Source organism: Protopterus annectens, chromosome 6.part0 (genome assembly GCF_019279795.1).
Source record: "Protopterus annectens isolate FY-2018-M chromosome 6.part0, PAN1.0, whole genome shotgun sequence".
Lineage (NCBI taxonomy): Eukaryota > Metazoa > Chordata > Ceratodontiformes > Protopteridae > Protopterus > Protopterus annectens.
In genome coordinates this window covers 1,471,057,965-1,471,078,905 of record NC_056737.1, presented here as the reverse complement: position 1 = coordinate 1,471,078,905, position 20,941 = coordinate 1,471,057,965, and positions in this window count along the sequence as shown.

Below are 20,941 nucleotides of genomic sequence, written 5' to 3'. Positions count from 1 at the left end.
AATGTCAAAAATCAGCTGTTAATGCTGAAAATGTCGAACGCAACATTTTGCGGCACTTACCAGCAATGTCACCCTTGCTGTAACTCCCTAACAACTACATCTAACATCCCGTTTATGCAGGGGGGCAAGCCCTCCTGCACCCCTCTTGTGGGGGGGCGCCCCCTAACTATATATTTCAACTCCGAGATCGCACTACAATGAGGAAAGGGATGTACTCCCTAAACGCACTGTACCACAATCGCTATACATCCCTTTGAATGTTCATATTTGCGAATGCACAGTTCATTCTCAAATATAACGTTCAATCATTTAGCTTACACATATGAACTATTCGAACATCTGTAGTTCAAATAATTTATAGGCGTACAATGCTACGTCAACATTTTAATAGAAAACCAGTCATTACAATCCCCCTTTTATAAAAATGTACTTCTATGACAGAAAAGAAAGTAGCTTAATAATGACAGTACTTTCTCGGGTTCTTTCCTGTTGACTACAGCCATGAAATAAGTAAAGCCCAAAACTCAATTTTCCCAGCACTTATTCCCTGAGATCCTTGGTCTAAAATCTACCCAGTTCTGCCAATGCATCAGCTAAGTCTTTTGTCCCTATTTTTTTGAATCTATTTTACACTACACCCTGTCCAAACCAATAAGTTCAAGCATTTCTATGTACTTTTTTTGACATATTTTTAATAGATTGAGTAATGTGTGAAATAATTGCTGAACCATAATACCCAACAATAAGAGGGTCTATATTAATCAAACTTTCAAAAATTCGACTGTCATATGGTCGACACCATATGACCAAACTTTTAAAAGTTCGAATATCTAAAAAAAAAAATTACGCAAATAACCTACCTGAACCTTTTAAGCAGGGGAGCAAGCACCCCTGTACCCCCCCATATAGGGGCTGTGCCCCCCACACCCCCTGCTCTTTAAATATACCTACTCCGAGATTGCACTACAGTGCAGAAAAGTGAAATATTCCCATTCCATGCTGTACAGAGATCTCTGTTAAAACATTCGAACTTTCAAAAATTCGATCATATGGTGTCGACCATATGACACTCGAACTTTTGAAAGTTTGATTATCTAATATAAACCACAATAAATTGCCTATAACTAAACTTGCATCATTAAATGTCTTAATGACCTGATGCAAGTTGTCACTGTTTATGCTATCCCTGTTTAAAGGCAATAGTGAGAAATTGCTGGAACATATAATACCATCATCCATACGTCTTGTGACTGACCCTGCTTGAGTCTCTATCAAAAGTGGTAAACGCCTGTCTACCACTAAGTCAAACAGTCAGTAACTACCCTCCACATTAAGAGCTTCTATATATGACTGTAGGTATTAATCTGTGTTTTGAAACTGTCTTTTGCAATAGAATTGAATATCTCCAGTTGCCAATTGCCTCTGTATCTGAACTAGCTGCAGTTTGTGCCTCCTTTGCAGTGACTATCACTGGCTTTTTCATCACACTCCAGTTAATTATTTTTGGAACAGTTCCTTCTTCTGCTGTTTTTCTATTAGCTAATTGCTGACCTCCTCCTTTTCAGATGTTTTATAACTAGGCATCCAATTGTTCACATCCCTCAAGTGGTCATTCCACAAACAATAAATGCCCATCCCCTGCTCTACCTGTTTTTCAGCTATGCAGCAAAGCCATGATCCTGAAAGCGAACAAATGCAATAACAGCAAAACTTTATTTCTGAGAACTAAAGGGGTGGGATGTTACCATAATATTATTTACTTGATTAAAAATATCTAATCAGAATGCTAAAGCGTCTTACAAGCAAACAACTGCATTAATAGTAGCACTATTAATAATAACTTCATAAACATTTAATAAATAATTCCATACAAACTATAAGCAAATATAAACAAATGTATAGCTATACATTAATAAAATACTGAAATAATTAAATATTGGCCATGACAAATAATACATTAATGTTAATGTTGTAATAATAATAATAAATATAAAAAGTGATACCTCCACTCAGAACCAAACTCTTGGCTCTTGCTTTGGAAAGGTTTAGTAATACTGCACCTACAAGGCTGTTCTTGCTCATTATTGACTGAATATATTTGTCCGTGCCCAGGAGAAGTTTTCTGACTATGATTTGCCCAATGGGCATGCTTGCACTAGGTACTACAGTATGAGAAATACTAGAAAAAAGTTTATGCGCACAGTTCTTGAAGATCTTCAACAAAGGAGATTACAAGGACAGAGGGTGGATTTTTTTTACATAGTGTCTACTCTTATCAACGTGTACAATACATATATCCATAGTAACATCCCTTTTAGACTAGCTGGTCAGTACATCAGTTAGCTTAGGAGATTCACCATGTAACAATTTTTTAAAAAAAGTCTGGAGAAAGGTTTCTTAGGTAGTTATTAACAGTTCTGACGCTATATGACCGGGAAATGAGATGCGGGTACTGATAGGTGGAGGTACAGAACTTCAAAAATGTTGGTCTGCACAATGTTTTTTTTTTTATGGTACCAAGAAAATGTGTATTAAACAGATGGACAATGTCAGAGACACCAGTGTCATCTAGTAAATGTTCACCACTAAAATGTACATCTTTACATCACTCCATTCAGCTCTAAAAATCAAATGTCATGTATTGACTTTAATATGACCAAAGAAATCAACCTATTTTTTTTTTAGTGTATGAATTCCAGACAAAAAAAAGAACAAAAAAAATGAATCTGTCTTGTTTTACTCTCTTGATGACCACTTAATCATATATATCTCTGGTAGCACTACAAAAGAGACATACAGAGGAATGAATGCACACGTCACAGAACCATCAAGCTTCCAACATTCGGTCACCAATACTTCCCGATTTTGAATAAATTCTTCATGCCATTGCACACCTTTGTTTTTTGCTTTAAGAGCAGTGGTAATAGTACCTTCACAGGAGCCATGGTGAACTGAAAGCAGACTACCTCAGCCTAAAACTGAACAATCTCCTGCATTGCCCATGGGAAATGTCTGTTAATTAATGGAACATCTAAAAGTTTGAGCATTTAAAAACATCATAACAAATCATTGTTAAAAGTGTCTGCTGTTTCTGTACAGAATACTAGATATTTCATTTTCAAGAAATTTTGAGAGAAAACCTATTCAGGTGGGAGAAAAACAATTCTGAGGAGAAATGTATTTGATTTTAGAACTGACATTCTACATAATGTTTTGCATTAGCTGATAATAAATATACCCTAGGATTCAAAGAAATGCTCACCACTCATGATAATTGCCAAGTGCTTATTTTCCAATTAGCAAAATGATGAGAAAACATTATTCAGAGACAGGTATGGCTGCAAAAAGAAAGACATCATTATCACCTCATTACCATGTCTTTGAACTGAACACTAGCTCAATCAGGCATGACCTCACTAGTAGGCTCCCTAGTAGTCCACACATCACTTTAATATAACATAGCCCCCCAGCATGCCCCCCCCACACACACACACACACACACACACACACACACACACACACACACACACACACACACACACACACACACACACACACACACACACACACACATCCAGATTCTGAATTCCCTAGTCAACTTCCCATGCATACAAAAACACACACATACACTCATTTACTTCATTCGTTTATTCATTCATTCCCATACAGATATGCACACACATGTCGAAATACATACTGACACTAACACACACCCCATCCCGCCCTGGCTTTATTAAGCTTACTTACATCGCAAATACTCCTATAGGAGTGCATGGATCTCAGGATCTGCAGACATTTCTTGGAGAATGCATATGAATAATTACCATTAGCCCCCCCCCCCCAAACTGCAACATTAGTGAGTGGTCTTACCTGCAAACCAATTTCAGTGCTGAAGTTGTGAGGGACAAACTTTAGTGGTGTAGTAATTTCTGAATCAGAATGAAAACCTTCTGCATCACATTAAGCCTTTCTGAATCCATGGCATAGTGTTCGCCTTACACTCGGTTTCAGAATATTTTGATTCTGGCTAATGTAAAGCAAAGTCAACCTTTAAACTGTTTTTCATTTAGATATTTGAGTGTTTGTTTCTCTTCTAATTTATTTTTTTTAAATGCAGTTTAATTAAGCATTTGCTTTGCCTTTTAAGGAATTAACTTCTTAGATCTTCTCCAAATGTTAGTCTTAGTCTTTGTAATACTGGTTTACAATCTGGGTGTTGTCTGTAGCTGCGGTTGTGCAGCGGTAGCATTGTTGCCTCACAGCAAGAGGATCTCCTGTTCGATTCTCCGCTGGAGTGCCTTCTGTGTGGAGTCTGCATGTCCTCCCCATGGTCGAGTGGCGTTCGAAAGACACGCATGAATGGGCATGCCTTCGTTGAAGGTTGGGCATCAAGCTGGCACCTCAGCACCATAAAAATCTACTGCCAATCATTAGCGGACTGGAGTTCTGCTGTGGTGACCCCTAACCAGGAAAAGCCAAAAGAAGAACAAAGTCTTGCTGTTGTCTGAATTCTGTAGACAACTGGTTCCAAACTCTAATACTGTGCTGCCCTCATTACGTAATCACTGCATTTTTAAGAACAACAATGGATTGTACTTTTGGTTTATTTATTTATTTATTTATTGAGTTATGTATGTATGTATTTATTTATTTATTTAGAAACTGTGCTCCAGTCTTGGAATTGTATTAATTTAAATGCTTTAGTATAATATTCATTCTTTTGATAATTACTTTATTCAAATCCACTAATAAAAGTTAGGAGAGAATAATCCGTAGCCCATGTTAGGGGAAGAATAAGGACAATTAACAAGAATACATATACAGACACACACAGATACACACACACACACACACACACACACACACACACACACACACACACACACACACACACACACACACACACACACATACAGACACACACAGAGACACAGAGACACACACAGACACACACACACACACACACACACACACACACACACACACACACACACACACACACACACACACACACACACAGACACAGAGACACACACAGACACACACACACACACACACAGACACAGAGACACACACAGACACATACACACACACAGAAACACACAATCACACACAGACACACACACAGAGACAAAGACACACACACACACAGACACACACACATACAGACACACACACACACACACACACACACAGACATGTACACACACGCAGATGCACACACACACACACACACACACACACACACACACACACACACACACACACACACACCTAATTGGGTTTGGTTTTTCATATCATTTCTCAGCAGAGGTATATTCTTTACATTCTCTGCATGTCTTCCTTATCACCATTTGGATTTTTAACATATACTCCTGTTTCCACCCACATCCCAAAAATGGGTCTATATTAGTTCACCAAAATTTATTTTCAGTGAACATGTATTCATCGACTCCTATTCAGTGAAAATCACTTCCGCTATTCGCTGAATATTCCAAGGGCAAATACATAGTTGGTCAGCTACACAACTTTGCTCTTTGCTCCACTGTAGTTTGATCTCTGAGTTGGTATATATAGTTAGGGAAGGTGTGGTGGGTGTAGGGGGTAAAGCCCTCTACTTGGGTGGGTTTGATTTAGCTAGATGTGGGCCATTGTGGTGTGGGATAAGTAATAATATGCCCATGGATTATTCAGTGAATTACGGAAGTGATTTTTGCTGAATAGAGGTTGACGGATATGAGTTTGCTGAAAATAAATTTCAGCAAATTAATATAGACCCTCAAAAATATGCCATTGGTAATCTGGTGGTCATACATACTGCCAAAATTATGAGTGTTCTTGTGTGTGTGTGTGTGTGTGTGTGTGTGTGTGTGTGTGTGTGTAAGTGTGCAAATATATGTATGCATCCTCCGATATACTGGCATCCTTTCCTGCCTTTGTTTCCTACTTTGTATGCATTGAAAGCCAAGATTTTTTTTTAATTTATTTTTATTTTACATTTGTTAACTGGGGGGGGTGTGACTGAGCGAAAAGGGCCCTTTTTCAGCAGAGGCCCTGGGAGAAAAGCTCCACATAGAAAAATTAGAGATACCTTTAGATATTTAGACATGATCAGTATACACACAAATTACAATAGACTTGTTTTACAGTAATATGCAGCACATCAACAGTTACAGTGAAGAGAACAAACAAAAAATATGAATTAAAAAAAAAAAAAGATATGTTTAGGCTCCCAGGTATCTAGAACTGGGTAAAATGAATAATTAAAGAATGAAGGAAGAAATTAAAAGGTAGGCATAAATGGATATTTTGGAACACTTGTATGAATATTCTTATTTTTCCAGTTTATAAAAGTATATATGCATTTGCAGGCATGGTACCTGAACCTCAATGTAATCTGTTTCTTAACACAGCAGCTTTTTATGTATTACCAATGGTTACCAACAGCTGGATGAAGACTGAATTTTGAGTGTCATCCACCCGAAATTCAACCTGTTGAGGATCTGCACTCCTCCACAGAAAATCACTGTCAGTGAATTATGCCAGGAGGGACGAACTTTTGGGGAGAATTTCCCACTTTTTTGAGTTAGTGTGATCATGGAGTTTATATAGCGGCAGATAAACATTCTCACTCCCTGCAAAAAGTTCTTTAGCTCTCCTTTGATTTTGAAAAGTCAACACATCTAACAAATTATTCTTGGATGAAAACTTACATCTAGCTTTTTCTTGAGCTAAATGATTTCTACATTCAGCTGTCAAGTATTTGATTTAGTAATAGGAATTGCTTTGTTTATATGATGGACAGCAAGAGATGCTTTGGTTTGTTACTAGTTAAAAGTGAAACAAGTTCAGATTGCTGATTTTTTTTTTTGAAATTAACAAATCATTCATTACTTTTGGATTAAGTCGGCATTGCTATTTCCTCTGGATTGGTTGTGATGGCAATTAGAAAACAAACACAGCTGTTGCTTTTTTTTATTTTGTTCTCACACTGTTTAAAACATAAGACCAGTCTGTGCAATTAGTGGCTCTAAATTACTATTACTGGGAACCAAATATTTTTTCCTCCAACTGAAGCACTAATTCACAACATTAAACTAAATGATCTATTATTTACTACCTGTCCTCTGCAGCTTCTTTAATGAAACAGAATCACATGATCTTGTGCAGTCTTCATGCATTATACTTTCTTCATATAATTTATTTTTTAAAATCTGCTAAGTGGTGTGAACAGTTTTTAACATAATAAAATCTGGACTGAACTGTTATTGTTTCACATTAAACTGTTCAGTTTTTTTACATCCTTATGAAATCTCATAACTTATTTCTGTGTTTCCCATGTGTATCATGAAAGCTAACTATAAATATCATTTTTTTTCACCACTCCTCTCTCTTATCTCATTTTATACAGAACTTCAAGTCAGCATTAAGGCATATATACTGTTGTTTGCTATCTAATAAACACATTCTAAGTTCCATGGCAAGGCATGATCCCAAAGACTTGATAGAATACACATTTCTACATTGGCATGAGGCTGTCACACTAATAATAAGCACATTTGAATCTCCTTAATGCGCACATATTAACAATTATCAGCATTTGTTGTGTACATGTAAAATCCATTCTGAGTTATTGGTAGAAATAGCTGCAGTAGCAGCAGTTGGTAGTGGTACAAGTAGCTGCAGTAGCGGAAGTCAGTAGTGGTACAAATAGCTGCAGTAGCAGCAGTCAGTAGTGGTGCAAATAGCTGCAGTAGCAGCAGTCAGTAATGGTACAAGTAGTGCAGTAGCAACAGTCAGTAATGGTACAAGTAGCTGCAGTAGCGGCAGTCAGTAATGGTACAAGTAGTGCAGTAGCAACAGTCAGTAATGGTACAAGTAGCTGCAGTAGCAACAGTCAGTAATGGTACAAGTAGCTGCAGTAGCAACAGTCAGTAATGGTACAAGTAGCTGCAGTAGCAACAATCAGTAGTGGCACAAATAGCCGCAGTAGTGGCAGTCAGTAGTGATACAAATAGCTGCAGTAGCAGCAGTCAGTAGCATTGCATTAATGGTTTGTAGGAACCATAGCAGTAGTCTTTAGTAGTCTGTATTACCAAAAGAAGACTGTCTGTATACAAGGAATGTGCTATTCAAAGAAATTATCTTTGCAGCACTGCAGTTGCTTTATCGATCACCTCAATGAGAGCTGCGATGCCAATAAGTGGTTTACAGAAATGAAAATGTCACGTTGAGCAAAGGGTCATTAGTAACTGATCTGCACGTCTCTGAATCAAACAACTGCATAGGCACTCACACACACACACACACACACACACACACACACACACACACACACACACACACACACACACACACGCACACACACACACAACAAACAACAACATCCATATACCCACATACATACACTCTCACTCTTCTCACTAAACAGACACATATTAATTGTCTTCTTTCCATGATGGATATCAAGAGGCCCTTTATTTTGTTACTTATTAATAGTAAAATAAATCCAGATTGCTGTTTTTAAATTAGCAGGAAGGGAAAGGGCCCATGTAAGAACCTTGATGGACATTAATAATGATGTGCTTTTTTCATGAGAAGGCACCACCAACCTACCTTAGTTTGTGAGTTTTGTCTGGTGAGCCAATTTGCAACTCAGCCGGTGATGTAGGGGGTTTATGTTTAGACTAGTGATATTGTCCATAAGGCCAGCATGGGGAATCCTACTGAAGGCTTTCTCATGGTCCAGATAGGCAGTATGAACAGAATGGTATCTGACACATTTTTGAAGAAATAAAGACACATTCGACTTTTGATGTAGTCTGATTAATTAAGGTTGATGTTTCTAGGTCAGCAGTTTCATTCTTTACGAGCCTGACAAAGGTATATTTCATGATTCTTCAGATGATGCTGGTGAGCTTACCAGGAAGATAGTTCAACAGGGTGTGTAGGAGATCCAGCCATATGGAGTGACACTATGCTTGTTATTCTTTGAGATCAGAGAATCGGGAGAAACCCTTTAGAGAGAATAGGGCTGTGATAATTTGTATGTGGGTGGGTTAGCAATATTGTGCTTTATACTGATTTTAAACATGATGATTCATCTTGTTTGTCATAGAGCTTGTCCCACCTGTCATAATCCAGTGAAGAGAACTTGCATACAGCAGGACAAACAAAATGGCTTACCATATGTCTTGAATTATGCTACCAGCCATTTGTGTAGCAGATCGAGTCCTAAGTTTAATAGTTTTAATATGACTTTTTTCTCTGAAATAAATGTTCTCGTGATTTGCCCTTATAGCTGACAGGGATGTTAGTAGTGATGTGACCTACTGTCTAATGATGACTTGTTTTTATTTTTTTTTATAGCTTCATAGGTGGTTACTATACTTTCATTCCAAGGGCTGTTTTAAGTATAGCCAAGCCTGTCCCAAATTTTACCAAAATATTTGCTGATATGTGTCAATACCCCAAGTAATATTATGTGTTATGATATAGGTATGCACATGTCAAGTGTTCAGATGGTGCTCCTATCCATTAGGGACATAGGTGCCAGATCATGGGCAAATCTGTGATTTTGCACATACTGTTCCAAGTAGATTTAGGGATGAGCTTTGTTTCACATCAATGGAAGCTTGTTCCAGAGAAGGGGTAATCTTTGAGACACATACCTGCCCCTCTAACATGTCCTGTTTATGTCACAGATGAGGTTTAGTTCCTTAGAATGGGTATTTTTCATTCTATTTGATTTGCAAGTGTGCAACATATCTGTTAATGTAGGATGTCTTATAGGATAGGTATAGATCACTGTAGGAGACTGAGTACAGGTATACGGCTTTAAAGACGGTCTGCATAGGACTTGTTTTCTCCATATATTATTTTTGTAAGAAACATCTGTGATTTCTCAAGCTGTTGTAAGTATTTGGTCATGTGCATGTCAAAGGGGTCATTGTACTTGATGACTGGTCTGATAAGAGTTGAGTACACTGGAAGAATGGCCTCCTTGTACTTTGATGCTATACACATACTTATAAGTTGTGCAGCAATGAATGACCTTCTCACTACAGCAGACATGCTGATCAAATGTCAGGCTATTGTCAATATGCATTCCTGATCCACAATGAATTGGTTTACTTTTAGGGGTGTATTATCAATATGATAATTTCCACGGGTGGGCAAAAGTCAACCTAAATTTATCAAACAGCAGATTTGTATATCTTCTTTTGTCACAGAGGTTGTTCCATTCACCTTTAGTGACACATTGTTGGATGTTGCCATTACGGTTGCAGACATTACTAAAGAAAGCCTTATGGTTGTCCTAAGTTTGGGAGACTACTTTTCTCCCAGATTTTGTGTTCTTTGACTTAGACTTTCTTGCCTGTATTTTAATGTGTAAGGAAAAATTATTCTTGGAAGTGGGCTGCTTTTTCAATGAGCTTGGTTTTATTTAGTAGATGCAATTTCATCTTTTAATTCCTACACAGAGATACACGCATGCACACACATATACATGCTCTTTCTCTTTCTGACACACACACACACACACACACACACACACACACACACACACACACACACACACACACACACACACACACACACACACACACACACACACACACACACACACACACACACACACACACACACACACACACACACACAAGCTTCAGCTTACTCAGAATTCCTCCAATAACAATCGATGCAAGGACAATGGAGTCAAATTAAATGTAAAAATATAGCATAGTTTATTTTGGTAAACAAAAAGAGTTTCACTTATGGCATAGTAGATGCATCCCATCAATCAGGCACTGTTGTAAGAGTTCTGGGTATGCTTGTTGCAAATTCCTTTCACCATTATGTCTACACAGTAGTCAAGAAAGCCTTTTATCTGTCCCATTTATTTTCTGAAGGCATCTCCACTAGATCCAAAAAGTCCTAATTTCCCTTTACCCATATCTTATCAGACTCACTATTGAACACAATGCACCATTTGGCATGAATTTACCTAAACATATCACACAACCTGGAAGAACTCAGAAAGTCATAACTCAAAAGATCAGTGGCCTCAAAAATCTTAGTTAACATGGGCTACTGGCTGTCCTTTCTCTGTATTCAGTCTCTTACAGATTCATCATTGGAGATATATGTCTAGTCGTTCATGCCATGAAAGATCCAACCCTATTTGAGCTCCTATTCCTTTGCAGAGCTAATGGTACATCAAATCCTCAGCTAAGAGATCTCAACCTTCATCAGTAAATAAATAAAACACCTTGGCATGATAGAGTCATATCCCAAATGTATCCCTCACCTCTGGAACAAACTTCCACATGTCAAGCAGAGCAGCACCTTTGTCACCTTCAAGGTAAAGCTAGATAATTGGATGAACAGCCTTAAATTCTCTCCCAGTCTGTCTTGTCTTATCTTCCTTTTGGCAAGAAGAAATTTAGAATTTTTTTTTGGCTAGATTTGAAATTGTCTGCAGAACAATTGCTTATCACTTACCTCTGAACTTATGAACCTATGAACCTATATAAATGTGCATGCCTTTTCTTTGATTTGTTCAGCATTTGTTGTTAAAGATAAAAAATTCAGCTTTGGTAAGAGGTGGATGTTTTTGCACATTTAAGGTGAATGATAATTTGACCTTGGCATGTAATTCCCAACTTTCAAATTGTTTTTGTGTTGTTACTGTGAATATTATTGTCAGGAGGGGAAATTTCTTAACATTCGATATATGCTTTCAGCTACAGCTCAGAATCAGCTAATATGCAAAGTGCAAAGTTTTATATGCAAATTTGAATTTCACTGGTTTTATTTTGTTTACTCTTATTTTACATAATGTTGGGGTTAGTGACCTTTTGTCTAAGGGCAGATAATTTAATGACGGTGTTAATGGGAATTTAATTAATGATGATCCTGAGTGTATTATATATTACTGCTGGAGTGGTATTACGCTGTGGCAACTTTTTCATGAAAGTTATTATCATAGTCTGAGTTCTGAAAATTATAATCAAAATGATGTGTGTGTGTGTGTGTGTGTGTGTGTGTGTGTGTGTGTGTGTGTGTGTATGTGTGTGTGTGTGCGCATGCACACGTTTGTGTGGGTGTGCGAGTTTGTGTTTGTGTGTGCGCGTTTATGTGTGTGTGTGTGTGTGTGTGTGTGTGTGTGTGTGTGTGTGTGTGTGTGAGTGTATGTGTGTGTGTCTGTGTGTAATCTATGTCGGTTTTCTTTGCTTTATAAACTTTACTGGTAATGGTGACTGTCAACAACGTTATTCATTGAGTTGTGTGTGACACACAGAAGTGCAGTAGTGGCAGGATCAGCCAACAGGTTAATTTTGCATTTACTTGTTTTGCTTCAGGAAATGTTACTTATGGTTCAATCTAAAAGAAGCCAAAACCTACTTAGGTGGTAATTGAGAGAGGCACCTGGTACAAAGAACAGTTAGCTTTGTATGATTAAACTGTGTAAAGTCTTGAAAAAACAAACTGTACATAAGTGATAAATGCAGCACTTATAGTAACTTTTCAATTAGAAAGATAAAAGCAATTGATGTTTATACAACAGGTAGTTTTAAGCAACAGTGCGATTTTGGCATTCTCTCTGCAACTATGAGATACATTTTTATAAGAGTTTATATAACTTTGATATTTTAGCTGTGGTGGTGGTGCTGCAGTAGCGTTGTCACCTCACAGTAAGACGTTGTCCTGTTCGATTCTCAGCTAGAGCGTCTTCTGCGTGGTCTCATGCGTGAATGGGTGTACCTTCGTTGAAGGTTGTGCATCAGACCTGGCAACTCGGCATGTAAAAATCTAATGCCAATCATTAGCGGACCGTAGTTCCGCTGTGGCAACCCCTAACCGGGAAAAGCCAAAAGACACAACAACAACATATAACTTTGATATTTTCTACTATTTATGGGAAAGATATATGCCTAAATCAAGATACAATCATATTACAGAATGAGTGTTAGAAGGGACTCAAGTTAAGGGACAGAATAAATAAAATTAATGTACTAGTAATTTAATATGTGACTCAGCATACTAATGTATGTGTTAGTCTTATCTATGTTGTATTTATCAGTCAAAAGTCAAGTTTCAAAAGATGGCATTTTCAAAAAATCAGTATCTGCATTATGACAGGAATCTAATTTGCTTTAGTTGATGGTTCAGATTACTTTCAAAGAAGTTAGTGGACTAGTATTTAAAATGTAACTGAAAGTGGTTAGTATTTTAGTCCAAGCATTATAGCATTTACTAGACAATGCAATGTTTTGAAACTCATTATTTAGAAAATTGTTGTAAATTGTTGGCATAGTCCATGCACATAAACTTGGACAATGAAAAACAAACTGTATAAAGTGATATCTACATTTCAAATTGTGGCATGAAATCACTACTCTTCTTCAAAAACACTTTCTTTATGAATCGTACCTTGCCACTATATAAGACTGGTGTCCTGTAAGAATTTTTGAACTGTTCAGTCGATGCATAAAACAGAAAAACATGGTCTGAATAAAGAAATATGCTCTTGAAAGCTATAACCCTAATTAATTCAATGGAAGATGTGAAAGTCTTTTAAGATGGTCATCAAAATGACATATACTTGCATAATGCATTATTTGAGTTGAAGTCTCTACAATCTATTGTGATAAGGCCTGCCGATAAAGGGGGAGGGGTTGTTGTGCTTGATAAAGATCTATATTGCTCAGATGCAGTTGTTATTGAATGAAGAGGATACTTATCAAACAAATAACTCGCACACAGGCCAAGGGAATAACAGATAGAATTTCTGTCATGTTGTATGATCTTTTAATTGGTGGGATGATTTCTGAAGAATTGTTTAAATACTTCACTACTGAGATTCCTTTGTATCCCATCATATATGGGTTACCTAAAGTACACATGGATATGAGGACTCTGCCTATGAGACCTATTGTATCTTGCAAAGGATGGGCAACTGAGCCCTTGTCAATTTATGTAGAAAAATGCTTACATCCCGTGTTGGAGACTTGTAATAGTGTGTTGGACACTAGAATGTTTTTGGAAATGTTGTATAATGAGACTAAAGGTATTGTTGGTCGATATTTTTTGTCACATTAGACATTGTTTCATTGTTTACGGTCATCCCTAATACTTGGGGGATTGAGACTATCAGAAGTTTTTTGAACTCAAAGCACTTCTATACTAATGACAGAATTAATCTGTTATGTTTATTGTTGGAGATTATCTTAGAGAATAATGTGTTCAGTTTTAGAGATGAGTTTTACCTTCAGAAGATTGACGTAGTGATGGGCACTTCATGTGCCAATAGCTACGCCAATCTTGCGTTGGTAGAATGGGAATGTAACTCTTTTTTGGATAAAGAAGAATATAAGAAAAACTTGATCTGGTATACCCAGTTTCTGGACGATATGTTTTTTCTGTGGAGGGGCACACAGAATGAGTGTGATTTATTTATGGAATATTTGTATAGTACCACCCCCTTTCTGAAATTTACTAGCAACATTTCACTAGAAGAAATAGATTTCCTAGATGTTAAACTGAAGAAATCTGATGTGCTAGGAATTCAATCAAGTATTCATAAGAAACCCACTAGAAGGAATGCCCTGTTGCATAGGGGCAGTACGCACCCGAAGTTTATTGGGAATAATGTAGTGAAAGGGCAAATCCTTAGAGTGATGAGACTATACAATGATTAATTACAACTTAAGTTAGAACTGGATAATCTGAGAGTGGAGTTTCTGGAGAGAGGATACCCTAAGAGTATGTTTGACAACTGTGTGTTAGAGCTCACTAGAGAAAGAAATACTAGCGATAGAGCTTATTAGAGAAAACAACATGCCACATGTGAGTAATAGGGGTAATAACAAACTTCTTTCCCCTCACATATAGTAGTGACATTAGTATTTTTGTGATGTCTTTAAAAGAATCTGGAATATTTTAAAAACTACAAACTATTTAGATGGTCTCTTAGATGATACACCTAACTCTGATTTCAAAAACAAGAAGTCCCTAAAGCATTAACTTTGCTATGGTACCAGGAATGATAAGCTGAACAGTATTTCTCCGAGAATAGGAATTATACTTGCAGGAATTGTTCATCCTGCAAGTATATATATTCTTGCATGACCTTTGTTCATCCAAATTTACATTTTGAGTTGCAAGCCAGATATTACGCTGATTGTAGGACAAAAAATACAGTATATTTTGCATTTTGCATAATTTGTAATGCTTATTATATAGGGAAGACGAATCGTATGTTAAAAGAATGCATACAGGAGCATTATAGAGATATTCTAAATAAAAAGGAAACAAATCCCCTATTTAAACATATAGAGGTGGAAGGTAACTCACATTATTTTAAATTCATAGTTTTGGAGATTTTACAAGAAGGAGTGAAGGGTGGAGATATGAAAAATTGAACTGAAGTTGCAGAACAAAGATGGATTCTTAGGTTAAATGCACATACACCACCAGGAATTAATGAAGCTGTCTCCTTAAAACCCTTCTTAAAAGCAAGGACACTTAGACAGTAATGTGTTAAGCTTATGTATTTTGTATTTGTTCTTTTATTACAGGACATATATTTATATATATATATATATATATATATATATATATACTTTTCATATTGTTGCAAATGAGATGATTGAATATATAATTGATTGATTGATGGTTTAATTTAAGTATGTGCTTAAAAGCAAGTGTATCATCAAGTGTTTTTAGTCTGATGAAGACGATCAGTGTGATCGTGAAAGCGTTTACGCTCTGTGTGATTGTTCTATTAAAGTGGATTTCTATAAGCCGTGGTGACTTGGCTCAGCTGTTTTCTCTCCACTTGAAAATCAATTCTACCTGCTAACTCTAACTAGGGCATTTCACTCTCTCTCTCTCTCTCACACACACACACACACACACACACACACACACACACACACACACACACACACACACACACACACACACACACCTCAGCCTCTTAGTGCAAGAAATCAAAAGTTCAAAATAAACAGGGACATATTTTAAAAATTGCTCTCATGAACTTATAAAATTACTAGAATAACAGGATTTGTGTTAGTATGCATTTTTCTAAAGGATATGTTAGCTACAACTCAAATGTTTGTCACTATTGTGCAACTTCAGTTTTTTAGGAGGAATATGGCGCAAAAATCTGGGCATTCTGCAAAGATCTGGATAGCTGAGAGGTATGCTGCCTTCCTCATACACACTCTCTCTCACACACATTCTCTCTCACACACACTCTCTCTCACACGCACACACAGACACCCACACACACACACACACACACACACACACACACACACACACACACACACACACACAAACACACACACACACACACACACACATGCACACTTTCATTCATAGGGACGCAGGCAGACAGCAACATAAACACACACAACTTTTCCTTTTTCAATCACTCTCGTAGACACATACACTCACACACACACACACACACACACACACACACACACACACACACACACACACACACACACACACACACACACATAAACACAGACAGCACCACCACCATAGCTGTGAGACACACAAATTAGCTGCCAATGAGGTCTTCCTTCATTGCTAATGTGCTCTAAATTGCTGGTTTCCATATTCACCCCAATTAAAAAAAGAATATTTCTGAAAGGTGCAGCCCAGCTGTAACACACTCTCTACTGTTTACGCAGTATTAATGAATGAAATACAATTCATAATTGCTATAATGCATTGGCATTCCTTAAATATATAAGGTATTATATTAGTAAAACTGAAAGGTTAAAGGGTAAACAACTAAACACATCCTCACACAAACAAACAACAAAAAAAAAAAAAATCAGGATAAACTACTTGCAAGGCTTTTACGTTATATAACTTGGCAGTTGGCAGTAATACATTTAGTGTAAATCACTTTCAAAAAATACAAATAACAAAGACAGCAAATATGCAATATGCAAAGATGTGAAGCATTCATAACTGGAATATGGAAAAAAATCAGAATGAACTTGAAAGTAAAGCTATGTAAATGCCTGCAAGTCAATTGGTCAGAAAAAATGCCTTCTAGTTGCTTAGACTGGTCTGTTCAGCCGGTTATTTATGAATATGTTGAAAAGTATGGCTCTAATCTCCACTGAAACTTGTTCTTATTTCAGCTCTGACTTTCATGAATAAAAACACCAAAAATATAAATGTCTGGGAGTCCAAAGCATGATATATGCTATTAGAGGCTTAACGCATTTGTAGCTATCTGTATTACAGATTAAAATGAAAACTAACATTTTATGCAGACATCCAGACATCCCCCATCGCCTACTGTTTGGGACTGGGGAACTCTGCATTCTAAGACCTACCATATGTTAAAATTATGCTGGATTTGGCCCAAATTTTGCCCTTCATCATAATCCCTGTTAAAACTGTCAATTTTGGAAGAAAAAAGTTAATGAATTACACTTAATAAATGAGGTTTGGAACAGACTGTTTTGTACTGGGACATCTTCAAGTGGGATTAGATAATTAGAGTAGCAGGAATTAAGAGGACAAGGGGAGGATAGAGTTAAATGGGAGGGAGGGATGTATGGGAGGAAATTAGGTAAGGGTAGGGAAGGGCTTAAATGGTTTTAGGCAAGTGCAACTGGGTAGGAGTCACATTTTTGGTGTGAACTTGCTAAGACAGTTTACACCCATGACGACCTGCAGGTATAACAGGAGAAAAGGTAGACCTCTGGGTACTGGTTGGTGGCAGGTCGTCTGTGGTATATATTATTTATTTATTTTTTTGTGCTTTGAATTCTCAGGCCAGGGGGTTAGAGATCCATACAGTTTTAATCCTAGGTGTGTGGGCAGGTGGTCACCAAATTTTATTTACATATATATATATATATATATATATATATATATATATATATATATATATATATATATGGAATCATAAGCTACATGTTTCAAGTGATTTAAGTGTTTGGGATTGGTTCTGCCAGTTTGATTGTGATCTGGTAGCTCTCTGGTTAGGCTCCGTAGTCTTACACAAGCCGCCTCTCTCCAACTAAATTGAATGTGTTTCTATTTCACGTTTTCATTTCTGTAGTGAATTATTTTCCTCTTATTTGTATGATCCCAGTTACCGGTGCAGCTTCATTTTTTTCCCCCAGAACGGTTTGTCCTTTTCTGCAGTTGGAGAGGTTGGCATTAGCATTCGTTAGTGGTGAGGGTGTTTGTATGGAATTTCAGCAGTCAGAGAGGCTAAGAGAACCATGAATTTCTTTTTGTGGGCTTCAAGCTCAGAGTGTGAGGCTTACCTGAGGTAATGCTGTAGTCTGTGCATACATGGGGTAGTTGGTATGAACGTGGGGTTAACTGAAATATGGCACTGCTGGTGTCACCCACTGTGAACTGACTGCTTTAGAGTAATTATGTAGTTCTGATAGCAGTATGTTATAAAAAAAAACACTCTTGCTGTCATGAAGTTTTTCACCTGTCTTAAACTGCAGGTATTTCTATGCAGAACACCAACCATGTTTTAGATTTTATGGAAGCGAAGGGTTGAAGGAAGCCAATTCTGCTCAAGTTGGTATTTCGTGCCATTGCTGCACTTCAAGATCTGTTGAAAGTCTTGCAGATTCTCAGGTTGGGGGTGCTCAATATGTGGTCACTGCATTTTTCTTTCTTTTTTTTTTTTTTTTTTTTATTATGTATACAGATGTCTTTCCCAGCTTATGTACAGACTAAAACATGATGTGTGTTGAGCTCCTCAAAAGGAGAGCAGAAGCTAACTTGATGGAAAGGGGGGTTGTCTTTGTTATGACTCTCGTTACATAGCAATGATTTTTTGTACACCACTTTACATCTCCAAGACTATAGAGTATTAAGGTATACGTTTTTATATATATATATATATATATATATATATATATATATATATATTTAGATATATATTGTGACGCTTGGTCCAAGTGTTTCCCCTTTGATTCAAGAATGAGTTCTCAGGGCGATATTGGCATTCATCATGTATATGCAAAAGCAGTAAAAGGTTTGAAGCATAGTTCTTAGGTGCTGATCTCACAACACGTAAACAGAAGTCTCCTCCTGTATTTAATGATGGGGGGTTGTAGTTGCATGGCTGGGTTCCTTTGGTTCTTATAACACTGGTAAGTGGCCATGAGCATTGCTGGTTTTAGTGTCACTGACCCCATACCTCTATGCGTTACAGAAGGTACCCCGGTTGTTGCTTCATGTCTTGGTCTGTTTATAATGAGTGTTTTTCTTTGGAGATGGAATTTAGCAATTATGTACATGTTGGGGCCCAGATTGCGTACTCAGAGTTTACCTGCTATGGAAAACCGGTTGTTCTTTTGGTTTGGTAAATGCTCAGATTGAGCTTATATTAGGGCACTGCAGTACTGTTAGTTTGAGCCTTTGTCCAGCTGTTTTCTTCACTGTGTGGTTTCCATGATGTGATCGGGACTGGGTAGGTCAGGTGTTCTTGGCTGTTACATGTGATGCTGAGTGTGGGTGGTCATATAGGTTTAATTTTTACCTTGAAAGGCTATTAGCATGTCGTCACACTTCTAGCAGCTACATGGTCGTAATGGCCTCAGGTGTGTTTTGCCCCCTTATATTGCTAATCTTTTCTGTTTAAATGTACAATTTTTTGGTAATTCACTGGGTATCTGAGGATTTAAATATACAATTTTCTGGTAATTCACTGAGTATCTGAGGATTTAAGTGACTCAAAAATGATGTACATTAGTGTTTTAGACTTTGTAACCTACAGAATATGTATGTTGTGAGAAATCCTTTTAAGTTAGCAACTTTTGAGTTTATAGAAGCAATATTTAATTTCGATCTCCGTTGATTGGGTCTTTGTTCCCTCCCCTCCTAAGTGATGGGCAGAGGTTTTCTAGTTGGCTCTATTTGTGTAGTTGTCTTCCCTTTTGTTAGGCTTGGTGTGTAGGGATATGATTAGATGTGATGAACTCTGCAAGAAGGGGAGGGTTGAATGATGGTTCTAGTGCAATACTTGGTAGTTGTTTGTAATGGGTGCTCTTTCCTGGCATGGAGAATGTTTTTTACATGGGGGCTTGCAGTGGCAAATGGGTCTGACATTTATATTCAGGCTTTCATGCCTTCGTGCTTCAAACTGCCTGCCGTTAGAGATTTAGGGCAATAGTTCCACGTTTTCAGACTGGTGGATGTTGGAGAAGCTATTCTGATGCTTGATTCAGTTTATTGGGGTTTGGTTCAGGCTTTTCGCTTTGAAAGGTTGCGTAATATGCTCAGACACTTTGGAGATGTCCTGAGGTCAGTTCAGCTGCGAGTGTTTCGTGGGTTGCAAGTTGGTCACGGGTGCCTTTCGCACCTTGATGGTGCCATAGGGGCCCTTTTTCACATGGCTGGAAGGTCATGAGGGGTAACTAATGCAGGCTTGCCATTTCGTCCATCCAATAGGGAATAAATAAAATAAAAAAAAGAAAACAATTATAGGACAGATAGGCCATACCTTTCAATTCTTCAGATTTTTCCTGTTTTCATTCAGTTGTCATGGGCAAGCAATTTGGTGGCAACTCGTTAAAAAAAAAAAAAAAAAAAAGACGCTTAAGTTTCAGACTTTATACCCTTCAGTTAATTTTGCTACCCCTCAGTAAATCCAGGCTGGTGCAAACATTTTGCCATTACTGTGTGTATGTGGGGGGGTACTTCAGGCACTTGGTGACAGTGTGGCCATCTTCACCCCCTTTTCATTGGTGAGATTACGGCAGTGCTACGATTTGCGATGTAATGTTTGAGTAGGTAAGGGCCCATCACTGAAGAGCATTTAAAGGTATGGTGATTAATAAGAGGGAGAGAATTTTGTACAACAGGACTTTCACATGGATATACTGCGGAATGCCAAGCTGCATGCAGTATTTAGTTAGTTATC